The sequence below is a fragment of the Triturus cristatus genome, chromosome 1_2 (genome assembly GCF_964204655.1).
Source record: "Triturus cristatus chromosome 1_2, aTriCri1.1, whole genome shotgun sequence".
NCBI classification, from domain to species: domain Eukaryota; kingdom Metazoa; phylum Chordata; class Amphibia; order Caudata; family Salamandridae; genus Triturus; species Triturus cristatus.
Genome location: NC_140580.1, coordinates 682,678,547 through 682,701,124, shown reverse-complemented (window position 1 = coordinate 682,701,124; position 22,578 = coordinate 682,678,547). Strand labels below are relative to the sequence as shown.

General features: G+C 41.5%; 1 protein-coding gene and 2 long non-coding RNA genes across 3 annotated transcripts in view; 1 reads left to right on the top strand and 2 right to left on the bottom strand.

Annotated features, from left to right (window-relative positions):
- Positions 1–22,578, bottom strand: part of NRG3 (neuregulin 3) — a 1,803,861-nt gene that overhangs the window by 486,436 nt on the left and 1,294,847 nt on the right. The gene's annotated exons all lie outside the window — the stretch shown is intronic.
- Positions 18,681–20,459, bottom strand: LOC146867842 (uncharacterized). Its single transcript, XR_014966150.1, has 2 exons — positions 19,200–20,459; positions 18,681–18,751 (listed from the first exon to the last, which is right to left on the bottom strand). It is a non-coding gene; the product is annotated as an uncharacterized LOC146867842 (long non-coding RNA).
- Positions 20,580–22,525, top strand: LOC146867841 (uncharacterized). The gene is made up of 2 exons (XR_014966149.1): positions 20,580–20,690; positions 21,139–22,525. It is a non-coding gene; the product is annotated as an uncharacterized LOC146867841 (long non-coding RNA).

The window sequence follows — 22,578 nt, the reverse complement described above, 5'->3', positions numbered from 1 at the left end:
TGAGGAGATAGTCTCGTCATGGAGCACGGTCGCGCTGTGCCCATGACGAGACTATCTCGTCATGAACCCCACCCACTAATGTAACGCCCGGCACAGGAGGGGGAAAGGGCGTGGCACAGAAGGGGTTAACCTTAGGTGTTTTGTTTCCACTTAAATCTGGGGCTGTTGACCCTTGCTCTGTAAATAGTTTCTGTACTTTGACCACACATGAAACTATTGTGCAAAGAGGCCACACGATTCAGAAAGACCTCCACAAGGTAAGGAGTTGAACTTTTCTAATATGTCCGCATCCTCTCTTTTTTCCTTTGCAATTGTGTACTTTTCAACCCTGCGGTGAAGGTGGGTGATGTTTGACATTTCGAACTGTGATTGTCATATGGCATATCTCCCTATTATTTTCCATAAAGTGAGGCAGATTGGTATGGTTCCTTTGATTGATCTGCCTTATTGTTCTTGGCTTCTATTGATAGCATACTTGATGGGACAAATGTGAATCCTGTCCATGAGACATGAGTTGAATGGCTGCCCTTTCTATACAGTAGCGCATGCACGTAGTTCCTACATCAAGCAAATCTCAACAAGCCGTACTGCCAGGCTCACATTATGGAATGCAACATAGCAGACGAATAATGGAGGTAAAAACTGTGAGAATGTTGACAATAGTCATGTATCTTCAAAAAATGTTTGCCAAAGTTTGACACCTAATTATGTTTAAATTTACAGATGGCCGTATCAAAAGGAGTAACCCATTGACTGAAATAGTCCTTCCTCAGTTTAACCTACAACAAAAAACTTGTTGAGGAAGGACCTTTGAAACTGTTTACCCGTTATTTAAGCCTAGATAAGAGAACATGTGTGTTATTTGCCTTTCCAATATGATCAGATCCTTGCAATTAATCCAGCTACATACAAATTTAAGAAAACACAGAATTCTAAATTTTATTAATGTCTCCTGATCATCGGGTTTCTAAAAAAATACAATGAAGAAACCACTATCGCTTAATTATGGTGAAACTCAAATAAAGCAAACACAAGGATATGATGGCCGGAGTGCTGAAACTTTTCAGACACTCACCCCCAGTCAACGATCTGGTTTGAATCCATCATCGTTCTTTAGCTCACTTCGCCACCCCAGTTTGGACCCAGCCATATGATAATCAATCTTGACCAGTAGCGGCCTGTGGAGGGAGTGCTGCGGGGTGGTTGGGCGGGGGAGGGGCAGGGTGGGGGATAGTAAACACCAGAATATGGATGAACGGAGGTAAGTAAACAATTAAATAAATAAAACAAATTTTGTTGGGTGCGCTGCCTCGCAAAAATGCAGCGCGCGCAAAGAAATTTGTTTTATTTATTTAATTGTTTACGTACCTCTGTTCATCCATATTCCGGTGTTTACTACCCCCCACCCCGCCCCTCCCCTGCCCCGCCCCACCATCCCGCAGCACTCCCTCCACGGGCCGCTACTGGTCTTGACCCTGTGCCTCATAGGAACAGTCCAGCTCGAACTGCCAGGTCTGGTCCTCCGCGGACCGGAAGCAAGCATCCTAGGACCGGTTTCGGGGTAACACCCCTCCTCAGCCAGGCTAGCTTGACTCCAGTGACAAAGCGGGCAAGGGACCCACGTCTGGGCATACCCTGCAAACTCAAATTGAAAAATATAAGAAATTGTATGTCATTTTGAATATTAATGGTTAGTAAATGCAATATTGTTGGAACAGAGTAGGGGTTAGAGATAGAATGGGTTATAGGGATGTGGGAATGATAAGCGATCAGAGACAGGGGATAGGTTTAGAGGTGAAGGAATGATTCGGAGTAGGGTTTTGCTCTGGCTTACGCTAAAGTTTACCTTCAATATTCAAGGTTTGGCGGAGCTTGTGTTTATGATTACAAACAGGTTTAAGGTTATTAGGGCTCGAATTAGTTTGAGTGTAAAATATGTAGCAAGGTGTAACATCATATTTACTGTTATCATAAGTGATTTTCTCAATTCTGGTATCCTTCAGCATGATTTCCTAATAATTTCCAATAAAATGGAAGATTCCATGCTCTTCATAAATGTATCAGATCTACATAGTTGTGTTCTTGCATTCCACTTATTCATTCATATAGTCAGTGCTTAATTTGCGCCACTGCCGAATTTCGGATTGCCGAATACCAGAGTTGCTTAATCTTGGTTTGAACCTGTGTTCTTTTCTTCCAACAACAAACTGTACCTGACTCTTTAGCTCACTCCTGTAACCTTCTTTTTTTAATCACTGCGGGACATATTAGCAAGACCGGCGATAAAATTATCGCTGTTTTAGCGGCAGGAAACTGCCACTAAAACGGCGATAATGGGCTTGCTAATATGCGTTATAGAATTCCAATAGAAGCCCAGGTTAGATATCCTGCACATCTAACCTGGGCCTCTATTGGAATTCTATAACGCATATTAGCAAGCCCATTATCGCCATTTTAGCGGCAGTTTCCTGCCACTAAAACGGCGATAATTTTATCGCCGGTCTTGCTAATATGCACCTGCTTTCTTGCTTTGCCACTGTTTTTCCGTCTTTATCTTCTTCCTCCTTCCCCTTTGCTGCCTTTCTCTTTCATGCTCCAGGTCAAAATCTGATGATTAAAAACAAAGTCCCCGTCCCTGAAAAAGAGTGCAGGTGGACCGCACCTGCAATCACCGGCGCAAATTACGCATGGTGATCGCAGGTGGGGCTGCTTCCCTGTAACAGAGACAATAAAAACTATTAAAGTTATACACTTCATTCATATGCTTTTCTTTTCTATTTTACAAGAAAATAGGGGCATATCAACAAGGCAGCGATAATTTTATCGCAATATCAGCAAGGTCACGCTATCGTGTGAATCCTTGCCTTAGCGCCCTTTCCCGTAATGCCCACCTTTGCATCTTGCAAAAAGTGGGCGTTTCAGCTCAAAATAACTGGAGAAATGTCGCTAACTGACATTTCTCCAATTATCAATGGGCACGCTAACAAGAATAGCGATAAGAAAAGTAGCACTAACCTTGGTTATCGCTACTTTTCTTAAGCCTGCTTTTAGTTTGACTTAGCCGTGATATCCAATGGAAGGTGGATATCATGGTTGAGTCTGCTCTGCCCTATCAGCAAGCTATCGCCAAACGTTGTGCGATTATCGCTGTATTTCCAGCGATAATCGCACAATTAGCAGCTTGCGCCTGGAATTTTATCGCTTTTGAGATAAGCGTTGCTAATAGCACGTTATCTCAGCGATAGCCGGCGATAATTATCCTAGCGCTAAGTGCGCTTAGCGATAATTATCGCCGGTTGTTGCTGACATGCCCCATAGCCTTTTAGAAAGATGCCGTGGGAAAAATCTGAAACAAAATGTTTAGAAAATATGGTGTGAGCCACCTTACAAATCCGTGCCTGCACGTGCTCACAATACAAAGCCAGCCCTGCGTGATCTTCAAACAAAGAACCTGGTAATGAGATGCAGGTGATATGTGTGGCCATGAACTAAGCTGAGATTTATGACACCACGGGTGGAAATACCAATACAATCTTTAGAATCTATTACTAGCAATCCCCAGCATGAATAGGAGAGGTCCCATAACAGCAAGTTCCTCTCTTTTTAATAGGCTATTGCACCAGTGGGGCGAATAACCCATAGGGAAGCAACAAGACTAACATTACAGATATTGCAGTGATATTAGCAAAGTAAACGATATTAACCAAGTACAAGAAAAGAGCCCACTGAAATGCACTTTTTTCTTAGCAGTATTTTCAAACGATTTCAGATATGCAATGTAAGTAATGTTCTCTCCTATGCTGATCCGCTCATTGGAGTGGTTACTAGAAATTCAGAGCCAGGGGTCACATCGTAACTTTTTAAATATATCACTTCTTTTGCTTGCCTTGTTTTTCCCAACTCTGCTTAACTGTGTACTAAATCATATCTTGGCAAAATATCCTCAAATCCAGGACAGCAACTGGGCACCTGGCCTAGAACGAAAATTCAATTCTCCACAGAAGCAATATTGTGCAGCGAGAATTTAGTGAAGAAGCCGATGTGTGCTGCTAGAAACAACTGAGCTGCTACAGTAAAAGGGAAAAAAAATCATTGTGTTCGTCCTGAGGTTGAATATACCAGTGTGACCTACCCCTGGAGTGACAAAGATCTTTTATGTATGGTTGAACTAGGTTAAACTTTGGGAGTGAGAAGGAGGATTTATAGTTGCATGCATGTTTAAATGTGTACTTTGATCAATGTTATCCATATAGGGCCCTGTCAATAGGGATGTGGAAGGCCTTCATTACACAAAGACTTCTGTACATATCAATTTTGATCTATACATACTTTGCAGTCTTTCCAAATTAGACGATTTATTTCCTTTTCAAACTGGCTCTAATTCCTTGCAACTGCAAACGGGTGCTGGAATGCACATGCTGTTTTCTTAAAAAATAGCATTAAAAATGTCACCAAGAGTTAGAAACTAGAAGCAAGTTGGTCCTATTTTTTTCTGGTGCTTGTGCGAAGCGCTCCAATGCGTTGGGTTGAGTTCGGGCGATAAGAAACTGCTAAAAAAAAATTGCATTGACAAAGCCAGTAGTTCTGTCAGTCATAAATGTGAAAGTGATTCAAAATTGATTAGCACATTTTTGAATGGGACTTATTTACCAAGGTGAACACCTTACTCCATGTCATTGTGGACATTATTGCTATTTCTGAAAGTTTCTCCTTCAAATCATTTTCAACAAGGCAACATGCCCTAGAATTCACATAATCAGTGTGAACCCATGACTGGAAACAGTATCCGCAATGCAGCGGATGAAGGTGGTCGCCCTATTTGTCAATGTGTGATTGACTGAATGTGCCAATGAGTCGATGGTCGACATAATCAGTGAGTGCAGGAATTCTTGAATAAGTTAGTGTCGTGATGGGTAGGTTGTTGAATTGGTATATGAGTGGTTGTGGTAACGCATTAATGCATGGAGGAAGAGAGATTACATCAACCTTATAGATTGAGGCCTCAGGCAACATTGGAATACATGTTAAAAAAGACCAAAATAATCAACATAAATCAGTGAAAACATTCCACCATTGTGCCTAAAATGCACATCATATGTCAAGAATTGGCACCATTATGCAGGTACATATTTACCCTATTGCTCAATAGTCCGTAATGCATGTTCAGATTTGCACCATCACTCTTTAATCCTAGCTACATGTTTAGAGTTTCCTCATTACTCAGTAAGTATTAATGCATCTTAGATTTGCTCATCACTCAGTAATCCTAAATAGGTGTTCAGATTTGCACCATCACTTCATCTTGACTTTGTGTTCAGATTTTCACTCAAACGTCAAGCGTGTGAGGCTTGAAATGTACAATTACTTAGAAAGACATGGCTGCTACAGACACATTTGCAACATCACCAATTAACCTTAGAGCTTGTTTGCAGTTTGCACCACCACTCAGTAGTCATTAGTGCATGTTAAAATTTACACTATTACTCGCTAATCCTCAGTACATACCCCGGTTTGTATTACTCTGCAGTGCTGCCACATTCCTTCTCCAAACATATAAAGAGAATACCACATTTGTTTGGATTGTACTGTTCCTATTTTGTTACTTTTTTTGGAATGATTATGTAGTATATGTAAATCATACATTGGTTTGTTTTTGTGGGTCTGGTTGTATGTATCATCTGTAGCGGGTTATTGCTCTAGTACTATTAATATGGCTGATGGTGTAAGCAAGGGGACCCTTGATGGTTATTTATTTAAAGTCATCTTGGTAAATGAACGTGATGCCACCCTTGCGGAATTAAGGGCGAAGCGTCGTAGCTCTATCAAGCTTATTAAAAATACGCCTCTCCCCGTGGCCCCCTTTCATTTAGACACTTCCCCAGTTGGGAGTGGACCCTCCCACAAAGAAGTTTTATGTATTTCTAGTAATGTCGACTCCCCAATACCATCTCGAAATGTAATCTCCATAATTGAGTTACCTAAGGACATGTCTGCAATTGCTTCACTTATACCCCTTAATTCATCTCCTGAATCAGCTGCACTAAACGGGTCACTAAACGGGTCACCTCCTCAAGGTACTAAGCCTTTACCTCAAAAGACTAATTTATCCAGGCAAGCCAAAAATTCAGGCCCAATTCCTAGAAAAAGGAGAAAGGTAGATTCTGAGCTGCTAAAGAATAAAAAAAAAAACTACTGGTAACTCCGACCTGGTTTCTACTGACAAAGGTCCTACATTTTCTGCCGTTAACTCATTGCCCCAAGTTACGTTTGCATCTTGTTCTGTAAGAGATACAACTACTACAGAGTTATTGGGTCATATAGAACAGCTATTGAAATCCCTTATGTCACCTATTGTTGAGAGTTTAAAATCCATTGACAAAAGGCTTGATAAAGTCGAGCTGTTAATAGATAATAGTAGGGAATTAATCAGGAACCTTGCTAAACCAACTATAGCGCCCCCTATTGTTCCAGCTTCTGTCGTATTACCCCCCATTGTAGTACCATCAAAGCTCATTTCCCAAAATCACTTAAACACCAATAATGCAATCCACAACAATGTAGGAAGAACCAATCTCCCGAAGTTAACGCAACCCACCATTTTAAATGAAGAAAGAGTTACACTGGGAGGGAACAATGCAATACAAAAAGGCATAACATGCGATAGCAAAGCTAATACTCCAATCTCTATTACAAAGAAGCGCAGGTTTTTTTCTATTGAATTGCCATTGCCACCAGAAGCTGTCCCCTTGGTAGTTGTTCTTGCGGGTGTTCCAACTTTAAAGGATGGTGTAGCTGAGGGCCATTTCCAGTTAAAAAATAAAGTGATTCACTGGCTTGGGCAGAATCGCCCTCTTCCCTCATATATAAACGGGGAAATCTTACATGTTCGGCGTCTACCCTGGCTGGGTAACACTTCAAAGAATATAAACGGGGACATCATTATAGTTAACTTTAGAGATCCTAGAGCTGTGAGCCACATTCTTAACTGGCACACAAATCATGCGAAGTCTCTCATTACCACCTGGGAACTGACTTACTTTTATCCTCGTCCTCAATCAGTTCCCACTTTTAACTCAGGGGCCCTACTTTTCAGCCAGCCCAATCCTTTTATACCGCTTAGTAACCGATATGAGGCATTAGTAAACCTTGAAGATGTTGACTGACTTAATCATCCCAAGGGTTCGTCAGCCCCCGTCGAACCATCTTCTGATCCATTTTCAACTCCTAGTGAGTTGAGAATCCAAGTACCTGAAGGTAGTGTAGATGCTTGTTCCAATCATTTCATTGTCCCTGAATCTCTGCCTTCTGCCAGCCTTTTGGCTGACACTGAGGTTATAACGGGGAAGTTATTTTCATGGAATATTGCAGGGTTGACTTCTAAACTGGAATCTGAAGATTGGATACGTTTTGTCAACAATTTTGATCTATGCATATTCCAGGAAACTTGGTCATGTGAACCATCTTTTGTGCAGGGATACTTGAATTATTTTGTTCCTGCATTAAAGGGCTTAAAGGGGAGACCTATGGGGGGACTAACTATTTGGGTCCGCCAGAGCTTAAAGTTAGTCATTAAAGTTATTGATACCAGTCATAGAGATATTCAACTTATTAAGATAAAGTTAGACAAATCAGGAATGTTGGATATTTATAATGTCTATGTTAGGAGTAACAGGGGAGGGAGGACTGAGGTTTTAACAGCCTTGTGTTGTCTCCTTGATGCCCATTCTTTAAACAACAATATTGTTATAGCGGGTGACTTCAACAGAACATTTGAACCCTTAGTTAATGATGATGATCTTTTTGGGGACGAAGAGGACCGGCAATGGGGAGTTCCTAAACTGGAGCTTGTGCGTTGGACTGATGACGTGATTAGTCTAAACGCCCTTTGTTATGAAAAGGGTCTAAGAGCCCTAAATGGAAGAACCCGTAGTGACAAAAATGGAACCAGTACATTTGACAATGGGCGATATAACAGCAGGATCGACTACGTTTTATGTAGTCTTAAACTATGGCCCTTGATCTGTGACATGGAAGTTGTCTGGTGGTTAGAGAGTGATCACAACCCCCTGTGCGCAGTCCATAAATGGTGGTCCCATATCAATCAGCCCATTGGCCACACTGAGATGGTCCCTCCCCTGACCGTCCCCACCAACGACATGCGTAGATTAAGATGGGAAAATATAGTGACTAACCAACAGGCCATCGCTAATATTAGCGATCAGGTTGATAAAGCAATATTGGCCATAGAGCACTCTAAATCACTTAGCACTGGCTTGGACAAGATAATAGGAATTCATAACACCCTTTTTTGCACAATCAAAGCTTATTTCCTTAAACCTGTGAAAAACAAAGGAGCTAGAGCCCCAAAATCTGCAAAATGGTACAACGATCAGTGTAGGGATGCACGATTGGCTTTAGGTAATGCTATCAAGGGTGGGCAATCTACTGTAATCAAATCTGCCAGAAAAGATTACAAAACTAGTATATCCAAGGCAAAGAAAGCCTGGGATGAGCACCACTGTGGTCTGAGTTAAAGGTAGCTAGTGATAGGAAGGATTCTCGGTTATTTTGGCACATTGTCAAATGGGGAAGTTCAGGTTTACCCGGTCCCCCAAGCAATAACGTCTCAGAAGAAGAATGGGTAAAAAAATTTAAAAACCAGTATGCTGAGCCAAACAACGTTGTGTCAGGGCCAGACATTAGTGTAAATCAGTTCCAAGACAACCTCTTTGGTGCTGATGAAATTATGATGGCCCTTAGCTCAGTAGCTTCGGGACGTGCTCCTGGTCTCGATGGTGTCCCAGCTGATGTATTTATAAATGATAAAGAGCGCTGGTGTAAGTACATCCATCTTCTTATGAATGCTATTGCATCTGGTGCAGAGGTACCAATTTCCTGGCTGGGTGCTGTAATTATACCTATCTTCAAGAAAGGTGACCGGTCCCAGCCAGGCAATTATAGACCGATAAGCCTCATTGACACTATTCAAAAGATTGTGGGGCGTGTGATTGTCAATAGGCTTTTGGACTGGGCGGAGGAGACTAATGCCCTCTCACCCTTCCAGGCAGGATTTGGAAGGTCCACAAGCACGGTGGACCAGATTTTTCGTTTCACCCTGTTGCAATGGAGGACCGTCGTACTGGGTGAGGGCAGCTTGTATGCGGCTTTTGTAGACTTGGGGCTGCCTTCGACCTTGTCCCCCGGCCCAAGCTATGGTTGGTCCTTAAGAAACAGGGACTACCTAGTGACTTATTATCTCTCATAATGAGACTCCACGAATCCAATTTTGCAAGAATCCAGTGGGGGGGACTAGGCTCGGTAACTGTGGACTTCCCAGTTGAGAGAGGAGTTCGACAAGGATGTTCAATGGCTCCTGTTCTTTTCAGTTTGTACATCAATGATGTTGTTGCCCGCATGCTCTCTGCCCAAGTGGATGCTCCCTTTTTAGCTGGGATTAAAATCCCTATGTTAATGTTTGCAGACGATACGCTCATTTTATCTAAAACCCCTAGTGGCTTGCAGCGTGCCTTGTCTATTTTTGATCAATTTTGAGGGGAGTATGGCTTAGAAGTTAATTCAGCCAAAACAAAACTTATGATTTTTAATCCCCATCGTAATTTTAAATCTAAAATTACTTTGAACGACCACCCGCTAGAAGTAGTGAATACTTTCACATATTTAGGCTTACATATTTCCAGCGATAAGAGTTGGCGGCACCATATTGATATTGCCACACTTAGGCATAGGCAATTGTCCGGTGCTATCTGTGCAGAGCATAGAAAATCCTTAACCAAACCAGTAAAACCTGCCCTTCAGGTTTATGAAGCAAAGGCTCTAGGCTCCGCCCTTTATGGTGCTGAGCTCTGGGGCTTTGAGAAAGTGGTTGTGCTTCAATCCTCTGAAAATACATTTTTCTGGGCTATAACGGGTGTCCCTAAAAGCACCTCCCTGTTGCCCCTCAAATATGATTTGGGCAGAAGAGCAGTTTCAGACTTGGTTCGGCTTCGTCCGATCTTATATTGGCGCAGGTTATGGACGACTCCTGTGCTCTCTCACTATGCCGAGGGCTTTTTAGACATTATAAGATCTGATGTATTCCACAAAATTGGGTGGTTAAAATCACTTAAGACAACTTTGACTGAGCTTGGTTTGTGTTCACTTTGGGAAGACCCGGAGAGAGCAATTTTTCCATCAAAAAGCACTCTACAAGACATTTACTGGGAGATGGTTGCCTTCCGGCATTGGAGTAGCTCCAGAGCTGGATCTATGACTGGAGAATTCCTAGAGGCCAAGATGTATCCCTGTTTAGAACCCTACTGGGACATTATAATAAAGCCAAGAGAAAGAAAGCTCCTTTTCCAACTTAGAGCAGGCGCTCTTCCCCTAAGATAGTGGGAAGGTGGATCCTGTGGCAGCTGCCCTGTTTGTGGTATTACTAAAGAATCAATCGGCCACTTTTTATTTTCGTGCAAAGCTAACGCTGCTCCAAGGCGCATCTGGTTGTCCCCGATGTGAAAAAATCTGGGGACCACCAGTAGTATTGTCGCTTTGCGTATTATATGCACCAGCACTTTGACTTGGATCTCAGTAGCCACTGCAAAGTACCTAGGGTGGGCATGGTCGATAAGACAGAGACTGCTAGTCACTTGACTATTCTCTTGCTTAGAAAGAGACTGCTAGTTATTTGACTATTCTCTTGTTTAGATAGAGATTGCTAGTCATCTGACTATTCTCTGACATGTCATTTCGTCTGCATCTTAACTAATACCCCTGTATTAATCCATTCTTACCATTTTCTTCTAAAATTTTCTTTTGTTTAATAGAACAGTATGTTACATTAATAGGATCAGTAATCAAGTTTGAAATCTTCAAGAAGTATGTCTTGTATTCTGATATTATTGATTGGAATTTAATTCTATTTTTAAAAAATGTTGTATGAATTGTTTTTATTGTATATTTGTATTTGCTTTTATGAATGAATTTCGAATAAAGCATACTTTGACTGACTGACATTTGTTAATATTACAATAAGCCATTGTCAAATCTGAATGACATCAAGAGTTAGTTAGAGTTTAGAGGATGTGGGAAATCCACCAAAAATAGGCACATGATCTGTCTGTCCAATTTAGAGGGTATACATGGCTATAAATTGTAAGTGGGAAGGACGGGGCACTTTCTATTTGTCCGGGAGAGCCCATATCTGCCAAACTCTAAGTAACCCCCCAGAGTTTTAGTACAGAAGAAACTAACCCCCTCCTACCATTCCCCAATATTTAGATATATAGCAGCTCCTTCACCTTTTTACTTCGTCCTGCAAAATGGTGCAGTATCACACATTGTTGCTACTAGATATCCAGTTGCTGTGTTACAGGTCATTTACTACAAGTCTGTAAAAATGGTTCAGTACTACAGGCAGTTGCTAGAGATCCGTCTGAAGTCAGCAAAAAGGGTACAGATCTCAATAGCATCAATTTACTTTAGTCTTTTAAAAGTTACGGTCAACTATGTTATAGTTTTTGTAAAGGCTGATTTCGGTGAGGGTACGCCGGCCTGGGTTTCAGCCTACTCCGATCAAACTCTGGAAGTCGGACGTCCAGAGCTTTTCAGCAGGACAAATCTGGATGGCAGACCAACTTGCGGTTGACTGTCCACTGCTTGGCTGGCCAGGTCGAGTCTGCCCACTTATGGAGCTTTTTTCTAAAGTTGCTCGAAACTTCTCCAAACTACCGAACTTCTTCCTGAATTTCCCCAAAGGGTCCCAAAGTAAAGTAATCAAAACTTACTTTGAAGGTCTTGGAGGTCCAAGATGGTCCTTGAAAGTTTGGGATTTCCTTTCCCAAAATCCACTTTGGACAAAACCCTTACAAATCCACTGGTAGCGCTCCAGGCTGATGAGTCTTGGTGGTGATGTTCCAGGTGAGCCCTATTAACCTGTAGCAACACCCAGGGTATGACCTCATCCTCCAAAGAGCGGCACTATTTCCGCACAGAGAGCACATCTCTCCAAAAGTCTTCATGACTGATTTTCCAGCAGGTAGAGAAGAGCTGGCTAAAAACACCTCCAGGATTGCTAATCTCTATAGTCTCTCCCCCTTACATCTCCCCATTCCTTCCTTAATCCTACCATCTGCCTGGGTTCAAAGAGGAGAGGTGTAAATGAAACAGGTTTCTTCTGGCTGCCACCTCCTTCCATTGAATAATATTGTTTCTGACCCCCAGCCCGGATCTAGCAGTCCTATGTAGCAGAAACTGCTCTCCCAGAAGAGCTGACTAAACCCAGGGGCTATTCATCACCTCATGAAAGGATCCTTAACTCTGAGGATTCAGGACAATCCACTAGAAGGATGAATTTTGGCTTGTAGATAAGAAAGTCTTATAAATTCTTGGCTGTACCCCTTAGGAGAAATTCAACAATACCATAGTGTTGGATTTATCAATACCATTCTAGGAAGTCTTTGAATAGCATTTGTATGACTCTCTCAGCGGGAATTATCAGTTAATAATTCATGCCCTGTTAACCTATGTGGAAAGGGTTTTGAAATGGGAAAAATGACTTCGGCCATTTTTCCATCCCCAGGGCTTACAAAAGCATATTTTAAAAGCGGTCCTGCAAAACATGGCTGCATTTAACCTGACCTCGGGCTTCTGCAGTGCACACATTGAAGTGCAGAATGGGTTGCTGGCATCTAAACTGTTGTGTCCTATTATGTACTATTGACTTAAAGGTAGTTTTAACCCCCTGCCCTGTTATCTACTAGCGGATTATAGAGGAGGTCATACCAATCATAAGGGTACCCTAACCCATAGTGTACCCTAAGGATGCGCCCAATGCCACATTTCTCACCGTAGAGGAGGCAAAATCAAAAAGACAAATATGTAATGAGTAGCAAAAATCCTTGAGCAGTCAGATTGAATGACAGCATACTTTTAACACACATGTTCAAACCTTCAGTAGAATATCCCTACCTCTACAAAATGTTATGTAGTGGTACTTTCATTATAAATCACCACATAGACAGACATTTGCAACTTCACTGAATCTCGTAGATCCACCATTTCACTTGTAACTTTCGGTAACATTTAGAATTAGGGAAAACTGAGAATCCTCTTAGCACTAAGGTTTTCAAAGTTGTAGCTATTTTCAGACATTCCAGTCTGAGTTACATGGCACTTTGTCATCTCATCAAAATGGTTGAGGGGCATCACATAACCAGGAAGGCATATTATATTCTTCAACACACTGAAAAGAAAAGATTATTATTAAGATTTTTCAGGGTCCTTATTTTCTGAACTAATCACTGTATCTCCAAGGCTCCACCAAATCTCCTCCTTATTTAGGACCCATCTGTAACTTTATTTTCTTGAGATCAAACAATGGGCAAACTTCCACTTTTTAAACAGCTCCATCAAAGCTGCACATATCACCCAGACCAAAAAATCGTCAGGGAAATCTCAATGTTCGAAACATAGATTTAAGGTAATGACCTGCTTTTTACAAATAAAAGAATTAGGTTAATCAGGAGAATGTTGCCGGGACACCGCACTCAGGACACTTTAAACGTTCGCAACGTATTGCCACGTTGAACCGACTATCCCATGAGAGAAAACCACACGATCAGCATAGGTATAAGGGAAACAGGAAATGTTGCAAGTTCTGAGAAGCCCAATAACTCTCCTCTCAGCGTAGAAAATTCAGATATGATGTGTTGAAAAAAGTGCATTCCAAGAAAAACCTACAGATAAAAATAGTTCAGAGAGAAAAGAAGCCTGTTCAGGTGGTGACAGTATTGGTAGGATAAGGATAATGTGAAAGCAGCATGAAAGGTAGATAAAACAGAAAGACAGGCAAGTTTTACTTGAATCCTTTCTTTTTGATCCTTTAACTTAAAGCACTAACCTCAAGAAAATCCCTTGAAATAAGTAATGACGTATACGATTCAGGCAGCAATTCCCACCCTGACTTTAAACAGTTAGTGTCATTTTTAATCTGTAACTCTCAAGAGGCAGGTCTAGCTTGAATTCATGCTCTTGCTGTTTCAGTATCTCCATTGTAGCATCACTTTCAAGTGATTCACATGCAGATGAGTAGGTAGGTGTTTTCACTGTATTCTAAGTGTCTCTTCAGCGTAGCACTGGCCCTGGTTAGGCAGAGTCCAGGGTTAGTCAGAGCCAGTTACTACCAGTACCAGTCAGCAAACAATGGGGGCAGCCCAGGGCACAATGATGACTTTACAACAATATATATGTATATATTACCTACTGGCCAGTAGATAGTTATAGTTCTGACATAGTTTCCATAGGAAAAGCATTTTTGACTTGGCTTTAACTTTGGCGTTGTTGACCAATCTTCATGAAGTTTTCCCAAAAAAGTGTCATTGTGGGTTCTATTGTTATAGAAAGTTTGGTGGTGATCCATGCAGTGGGGACTGAGAATTTGGGGAGCAATATAAGGTTGCATTTTTACTGTTAATTCCCATAGGAACCTTTAGCCACACCTACAGCCCACACCGCTGAACAAACGTACACCAATTTTGGCTAGGAGGTTGATGTCTGTTCAAGGAAGTGCCTTTTGCATATTTGGTGTAAATCTGTTCAGTAGTTGTTGAGAAACGTAAGCTTAAAATTATAGTGATATCCCTGGCCGCAGATTTCGCAATGAATCACGAATGCACGTGCCAATGGGAATGCTCTGATTGGCTGGACACAACCTGAACAGAAAGTTGTGGCCCCCATTTTATTTATCGGGAATGATTCCCGGGACTGAATATTTCTGAAAAAGCTAACATAAGGAGTCAGAGAAGAGGTACTCTGAACCCATGTTTGAGAGATGGAGGTGTAAGTGACACAAGTTATGTGTTCAAAATGTATTTTTTTTATTGCTCCCGATATTCGCGATGACGACGCAACTGCCAGCACGGCACCCTGTGTACCATTACAGGGACATCGTGACTATCAACATCGTCGTGAATATTGGTGAAACTATAAAAAAAAATATCATTGTATTATTAATACCCATTGTTATAGAGATATCGAGATTTTGATAAATGTTCTTATAGAGTTATTTATATCGAGAGTTATCTACTGTGATGGTTAGAATTAATTATATCGTTATATTTTTGGGATGTGTTGGTGGCCATTGAATGACTGCTTTTGTTTTCCGTTTTCACAACGTGTCCGCAGGAATCGCGATTACCAACATAATTGCCGTCTCTGGAGTCACTGCGATGGTTGTTCTAGAAATACACTAGAAAAACATGAGTTTGAGGGTTCAGTAATAAACCCCTAGTGTGTTAATTACTATAATATGTGTGCATATACGTGTTTTCCCTTTTTCGAAAAGGTGCAATCGTCCCGAATAACCTTGAAAAAGGATAATATGTCTGAAAGATGGTTTTTTAAACAGACTTAGTGTAAAAATATGAGTTTAAACATGCTTTAAAAGAAGTATGTTTATAGTAATATGTGTAGTGCAATGTTCAGAATGGATTAAAAAAAAATATTATTTGTAGATGTGTTGATGGCCATTGAATATCTGTTCTTGTTTTCCTCTTTCTCGACGTGTCTGCGGGGATCGCAATTACCGACGTCATCGCGACCTCCAGCATCACTGCAAAAACATAAAATAGGTTTTAGAGATTGTTTTTATAGAAACTCCCTAGAAAAACATGACTTTAGAGAATACTGTAAAAAAACCCTAGTGTGTAAAATACTGTAGTATGTGTGGATATATGTGTTTTAGACTTTATGAAAAAGGTGCGATCGTCATGGATAACAACGTCTTCCTGACGTCCTGAATATTAGCGAAAACAGAAAATAGGTCCGATAGATGGTATTTAAAGAAACTTAGTAGAAAAACATTTGTTTAAACATGCTTTGAAAGAAGTATGTATATAGTAATATGTGTAGGGAAATGTTCAGAATGCATTTTTTACATATTTTTTGGGATGTGTTGGTGGTAATTTAATGTCTGCTTTTGTTTTCAGTTTTTGCGTTGTGTCTGTGGAGATCGCGACGAGCGACGTCGTCGCAAATATTAAAAATGTAAGGAAAAAGAAAACAACGCTCATTAATCCATTGGAGAAAATATAAGCTTTTAAGAATACCTCTTATAGAGCCATTTTAAATGGAACATACAATTTGAAAACCTTCAAAATTCAATAAAAATAATCTTAGGTTACATGAACGTTATAGTTGGGAAATAGAATTTGAAAAACCTTAGAAATTCACCGAAAAAAAACAAAGGTTATAGGGACGTTATAGTGAGGATTTAGCATTTAAAAACCTTAGAAATGACACATTTAGTAGACTGTGCTACGTTTAAGTCACGGTGAATGAAGTGAAAATAACACACCTGGGGTGATACCTTTCTGACCACTCCTTCATCAGCTGTAAATGGAGTTGGGGAGGATCATATCAGGACGTAGATAGTGGAGGTTACAGGCGGATGGACTTACAGTCCCTATAGGGCAGGAAAGGCTAACACAAGCTATTTCATCATACATGACTATAAATTGGGGGTCCACAACCCACAGAGCCGTGGATTGGGAGGCCCTTAAATCAGTTCTAAGGGGAACACGCATGGGGCTCTAATGTGGGGTACGTCAACAACTACGGACTAACATACACAAACACGAAACACAACTAGCCACACTCCAAACTAGGGAGTTATCGTTCCCGACTGCACAGCAGGCAGAGCAAGATTTACGTAGGAATATTGAGGAACTCTGGCTTAGACTTGACAAACACACCATAAAACAGTCCCAACAGAGGCTACAGAGGGAGGGGGACAAAACGTGCCACGTATTGGCATGGATACTGCGGACGGAACATCACCCAATGATATCACACCTGTTTACCCTGGAGTGCAAGCTAGTAGGCACACGAAAAGGCATAGCAGATACATTCATCTCCTACCTACAGACCGTGTACTCACCAGACCCTAACATTACCCCGGCCAGGTATATCCCTTTCCTGGAGGGCCTATCCATCCTGCAATTGACAGATAAGGCTGCCACGGAACTCGAAGCACCCCTATCACTCGAGGCATTGCCGGCAGCTCTGGGCATGCTACCACACTTGAAGACTCTAGGGGGAGACGGGTTTCCCGCTGAATCTATCACACCTTTCAGGCGGAAGTTACCCCTGCTTGCTGGAAGTTTGAAATGAGGCCAAGCAAATAGGCATGCCTCCACTAACAATGCGGGAGAGGGAAATCTGAATGCTCCTGAAACCCGGGGGAGATGGGCCAAACCCAGCAGCATGTCAGCCAATTACAATCTTAAATTCCGACATTAAAATCTTAAGCTAATCATTAGCAAACCATCTGGCCCCTCACATGCCCAAACTAATCCATGAGGATCAGTGTGGCTTTATTTCAGGCAGACACACAAGCATGAACCTCAGACGACTCACGCACATGCTACATCAGACTCTGGATGGAAAACAGAGATAGCTTTGCTCTCTATCAATTTAGCCAAAGCATTTGACACAGTGGACTGGGGATACCACTTGGAGGTTCTCAAGATGACGGGCATTGGTCCACGGTACTCAGAATGGATCAAGCTCCTATACACAAACCCTGTTGCCAGAGTCTGGGTGGGACGGATCCGATCGGATCCTTGAACATTGGTCCACGGAGCCAGAGAGGGTTGCCCACTGTCATCATTATTATTCGTCCTGACAATCAAGACATTGGTCATTTGAGCCCGCCTCCAGCTGAGGGCGTACAGTATAAGCGTAGCCAACGTTCACCATGTCATATCTCTATACGCAGGTGATGCCTTATTTTATATATCGTCACCCCACCATCTGGAGGAATTTAGAGATACATCTGGCTTGCGCATTAATTACCCCAAATCTCTCATCTTCCCTCTTGCCTCTCTTGTTGAGAGTCTAGCCGCTGGCACTGGGAATTGACCTTGTTTAGGTACCTGGCCATACACGTAGCTCATAATGGGGAACAGCAATTATGGCTCAATCAGGGCAGAAGCCCTCAAGAAGTCAGTTTCTTTTTGGAACAAACTCCCCCTGTCCTTAATTGGCACGCTAGCTATTTCGGAGATGGATCTCCTACTGAGATGCCTATGTACACTGCAAAACACCATATGCCCCATTCCTATCTCAATGTTCCGTTATCTCACTCTTATGGGCAGGCAATCGCAGCAGAGTAGCACTGACTACATTGTGTAGGCCCTACGAGTTGGGTGATAACTCACGCTTCCACAATGCACTGCTTATGACCTCACATATTACATCACTCATGACATGGTCAGTGACATCACTGATGTCATCTTGAATGACATCACTCATGACATCACTGATGACATAATCCACAGAATCTCTGAGGTACCCACTCACACCCCCATGTAAACTTTCATACACCCACTCCAACTTTCACACTACCATTCTCGAAATCATTGACACACCCATACCAGTACACCATTTCAATGGGGCGACATCTCACCCCAACCAATCGCACAGCTTCATTGTGCCTACCTCGGCAACTAGTTCAAGAACATACTCCTTTTGAATTCCAACTTTATACTACTTAGTCTTACTCATTATTCTTCATTTCGACATGCTTAAATTCCACAAGCGGAGTGATCATGCAATTTCCTAAATTTCTGATGTTCCCACCGTGCCCATCCGGGCCTCTCTGTAAGAACACGACTTGAGCATACTTCATTCAGGGCAGTGTTTATTCGGTAAAACCCAATGCATTTCGTGCATAAAAGCACTTCTTCAGGGGTCACTACAATCAATAAAAACAGTCAACAATTAATAAAATCACTGTTATTGCACATGTATTCTAGTTTATGCTCAGCTATTTCAGTGCATTGTGCGCAAAACGATTTTTTTATTTAAATAAACGAAACCCATCCTTTCTACCGAACCAGCAACAGCTTTCACTTTAAGCACAAAACGTGAGATTCACTCCCCACACTCCCTCCTGCTTGTGTCACTTACTCCCCACATACTAATTCAGCCCTCATGTTTTACCCCATTCCATAACAGTATCAATGCAGTGTGCCTCACTTAACGTCTCTTCTCATCCCGTTCTGTTGATAAACCCTTTTCAGAACTTTTTATACTCCATCAGTGCTTTCGCTTTTTGTTAACCTTTTCCCATGCATCTAACTTGAATAATACTTTAGATTTTCTCCCCTCAAAACAATTCATACTGCGAACCATGCACATACCTGCTCTGAGCTGTTAAAAACCTTCCATCCTCCGAGCGACTGCAACACAAACTTGTCACCGCCCCTCCTTTCCTCTCACTTATAACCCTTTCTTCTCCCCGCCCGCTTCTCACACTGATTACGAATTTCCCGCTCTTTCAACATTATAATTGCTAACATCTGATGCTGTTGCATTAAAAAACTACATTCCCCACAAACCCATGTGTGGCAACCTTAGAACCCAAATGAAAGTCTCGTAATTTAAAACTGTTTCTGTATTATTGACACAAATGTTCCACATGATGTAATGTCCATTTCCTGGTCGTTTAAATTCTGTCCATAATGAATCACGATGTAATTCCCAAGCGAGTGGAATACCACATTTTTTCTCCTTTATGATGTTTCAATCAATTGGGTGCTATCCCGATGCTGGGCATTCTGTATAAATCAAGTATAGACAGGATGCACACCTTTTCCTTTTCACTTTCAAAACTTTTTCACTATTTTATCTGTTTTCTTTTCTTTGCGTGCAGACTGGGGAGTGCAATGCCCAAAAAGCACTCTTCGAACATGACACCATTTCAATGGGGCGACATCTCACCCCAACCAATCGCACAGCTTCATTGTGCCTACCTCGGCAACTAGTTCAAGAACATACTCCTTTTGAATTCCAACTTTATACTACTTAGTCTTACTCATTATTCTTCATTTCGACATGCTTAAATTCCACAAGCGGAGTGATCATGCAATTTCCTAAATTTCTGATGTTCCCACCGTGCCCATCCGGGCCTCTCTGTAAGAACACGACTTGAGCATACTTCATTCAGGGCAGTGTTTATTCGGTAAAACCCAATGCATTTCGTGCATAAAAGCACTTCTTCAGGGGTCACTACAATCAATAAAAACAGTCAACAATTAATAAAATCACTGTTATTGCACATGTATTCTAGTTTATGCTCAGCTATTTCAGTGCATTGTGCGCAAAACGATTTTTTTATTTAAATAAACGAAACCCATCCTTTCTACCGAACCAGCAACAGCTTTCACTTTAAGCACAAAACGTGAGATTCACTCCCCACACTCCCTCCTGCTTGTGTCACTTACTCCCCACATACTAATTCAGCCCTCATGTTTTACCCCATTCCATAACAGTATCAATGCAGTGTGCCTCACTTAACGTCTCTTCTCATCCCGTTCTGTTGATAAACCCTTTTCAGAACTTTTTATACTCCATCAGTGCTTTCGCTTTTTGTTAACCTTTTCCCATGCATCTAACTTGAATAATACTCACTTATAACCCTTTCTTCTCCCCGCCCGCTTCTCACACTGATTACGAATTTCCCGCTCTTTCAACATTATAATTGCTAAATGTTGAAAGAGCGGGAAATTCGTAATCAGTGTGAGAAGCGGGCGGGGAGAAGAAAGGGTTATAAGTGAGAGGAAAGGAGGGGCGGTGACAAGTTTGTGTTGCAGTCGCTCGGAGGATGGAAGGTTTTTAACAGCTCAGAGCAGGTATGTGCATGGTTCGCAGTATGAATTGTTTTGAGGGGAGAAAATCTAAAGTATTATTCAAGTTAGATGCATGGGAAAAGGTTAACAAAAAGCGAAAGCACTGATGGAGTATAAAAAGTTCTGAAAAGGGTTTATCAACAGAACGGGATGAGAAGAGACGTTAAGTGAGGCACACTGCATTGATACTGTTATGGAATGGGGTAAAACATGAGGGCTGAATTAGTATGTGGGGAGTAAGTGACACAAGCAGGAGGGAGTGTGGGGAGTGAATCTCACGTTTTGTGCTTAAAGTGAAAGCTGTTGCTGGTTCGGTAGAAAGGATGGGTTTCGTTTATTTAAATAAAAAAATCGTTTTGCGCACAATGCACTGAAATAGCTGAGCATAAACTAGAATACATGTGCAATAACAGTGATTTTATTAATTGTTGACTGTTTTTATTGATTGTAGTGACCCCTGAAGAAGTGCTTTTATGCACGAAATGCATTGGGTTTTACCGAATAAACACTGCCCTGAATGAAGTATGCTCAAGTCGTGTTCTTACAGAGAGGCCCGGATGGGCACGGTGGGAACATCAGAAATTTAGGAAATTGCATGATCACTCCGCTTGTGGAATTTAAGCATGTCGAAATGAAGAATAATGAGTAAGACTAAGTAGTATAAAGTTGGAATTCAAAAGGAGTATGTTCTTGAACTAGTTGCCGAGGTAGGCACAATGAAGCTGTGCGATTGGTTGGGGTGAGATGTCGCCCCATTGAAATGGTGTCATGTTCGAAGAGTGCTTTTTGGGCATTGCACTCCCCAGTCTGCACGCAAAGAAAAGAAAACAGATAAAATAGTGAAAAAGTTTTGAAAGTGAAAAGGAAAAGGTGTGCATCCTGTCTATACTTGATTTATACAGAATGCCCAGCATCGGGATAGCACCCAATTGATTGAAACATCATAAAGGAGAAAAAATGTGGTATTCCACTCGCTTGGGAATTACATCGTGATTCATTATGGACAGAATTTAAACGACCAGGAAATGGACATTACATCATGTGGAACATTTGTGTCAATAATACAGAAACAGTTTTAAATTACGAGACTTTCATTTGGGTTCTAAGGTTGCCACACATGGGTTTGTGGGGAATGTAGTTTTTTAATGCAACAGCATCAGATGTTAGCAATTATAATGTTGAAAGAGCGGGAAATTCGTAATCAGTGTGAGAAGCGGGCGGGGAGAAGAAAGGGTTATAAGTGAGAGGAAAGGAGGGGCGGTGACAAGTTTGTGTTGCAGTCGCTCGGAGGATGGAAGGTTTTTAACAGCTCAGAGCAGGTATGTGCATGGTTCGCAGTATGAATTGTTTTGAGGGGAGAAAATCTAAAGTATTATTCAAGTTAGATGCATGGGAAAAGGTTAACAAAAAGCGAAAGCACTGATGGAGTATAAAAAGTTCTGAAAAGGGTTTATCAACAGAACGGGATGAGAAGAGACGTTAAGTGAGGCACACTGCATTGATACTGTTATGGAATGGGGTAAAACATGAGGGCTGAATTAGTATGTGGGGAGTAAGTGACACAAGCAGGAGGGAGTGTGGGGAGTGAATCTCACGTTTTGTGCTTAAAGTGAAAGCTGTTGCTGGTTCGGTAGAAAGGATGGGTTTCGTTTATTTAAATAAAAAAATCGTTTTGCGCACAATGCACTGAAATAGCTGAGCATAAACTAGAATACATGTGCAATAACAGTGATTTTATTAATTGTTGACTGTTTTTATTGATTGTAGTGACCCCTGAAGAAGTGCTTTTATGCACGAAATGCATTGGGTTTTACCGAATAAACACTGCCCTGAATGAAGTATGCTCAAGTCGTGTTCTTACAGAGAGGCCCGGATGGGCACGGTGGGAACA